The following is a 1,513-nucleotide window of genomic DNA, read 5'->3' as shown; positions in this document are numbered from 1 at the left end:
GACGAGGGCATCTACCTTTTTGGCCCTTAAAAACATTTCTGCCTTTCTTTTTTCTTGTTTATGAAAATGTTTGTTTTACGGGAATGTATCCGTAAACCTTTATCTCAAAACTCAAATATTACAGTTTTGGTGTCAGATCACCTCGTCCTTTCCGACTATGGATATGAAAAAATTGGTATTTCAAACCCTAAAACCGATGTATGCTGTAGCAGATTTTCTTGAGTGCCTATTTCACCCTAAAAGTAAGTGCCTATTTCACACTAAAAGTAAGTTTAAAGTTACTTGGGATGTATATTATTTTTTTATCTCCAAATTTAATAGTTAGTATTGAAAATTGATTTTAGAGCATGATGGAGATTTTTGACACATCAAATGCTTTTTAGGCAAGGATTTGAGGTGAGGCTTTATGTTGTTTACGTAAAGCCTAGGCATTATAGAAATTGCATGTAAGAAAATGTTTTGATAGGGATGCATGAAAAATGCTTTTATAGGGCAACATCCATATAAGGAAATGTTTTGATGGGGTTGTAATTCTCTCAAAATAAGCAAATCTTTACCTCAAAATGTGTGAAAATTTGTAGATCTGGCGTCAGAAGCCAAATCGATCATCTCAACTTGACTATTATGGATGTAAAAAAAAATAAATCAAGCCCTAAAAAAGGTCTATATTATAATATAATATCTAGACCATCTATTTTGTCCTAAAAATAAGTGTTAATAGATCTGCAAGATCTTTACTATTTTTTAAGCTTAAAATTTTATAATCAGTGATGGAAATTGATTTTAGAGTCATCATAAAGATTTCCAATACCACATTGCTTCCCGAATGATAATTTGAGATGAGGCTTTATTTTGTTTTCATAAAGCTTAGGGCTAATAGAAAAGAAAAAAGTTTATATACAGTTGCAACCTTAAAATATAGAATTACAGATGCACCTCAAAAATCCATCGAAAAATGTTGTTTTAATTTTGAAAAACCCTCTAATGAATCATCTCAACATCAAGATGTATGAATACTAAAAAAAAGAAAAAAAGTTTTTGAGTCCCAAAAATAGTGCATCTTGCAACACATTTTTTAGACCTTCAATTTTCAATTTTTTTATATTTATATATAAAAATAGATTTTCAGATGATCCTAATAATTTTTTACTCCAAAAATACATGTTATGATAAAATTTGGAGGTGCACTTTAATTGGATCGTTTAAGGTTGCAGCCTTATAGAAACTACACCCAATAAAAAATGTATCCAATAGAAAAACTTGGGGAAGATAATTTTCTTCCCTCTATTTTGTTTGTTTCGAGCCACGCTCTCTGGGGATCATACTGCTGGACACCAATTCTACCAGGCAAAAGATAAAGAAAGCTTTTTGTTTTTTTTTTTGTACCTGAGATTTTGAAAGTTACCTGAAAAGTCATTAATATATGTTATGAAAGAATATCAAATTTCAATTGCCAATTTAATAAATATCGTTAATTTTGATAGCATGTATGTATTTTATGTATTATGCGAAC

Source organism: Amborella trichopoda, chromosome 9 (assembly GCF_054954075.1).
Source record: "Amborella trichopoda isolate Santa Cruz 75 chromosome 9, AtrichopodaSantaCruz75HAP2 v2.0, whole genome shotgun sequence".
Lineage (NCBI taxonomy): Eukaryota > Viridiplantae > Streptophyta > Magnoliopsida > Amborellales > Amborellaceae > Amborella > Amborella trichopoda.
Note: the sequence above shows the minus strand (reverse complement) of the source record.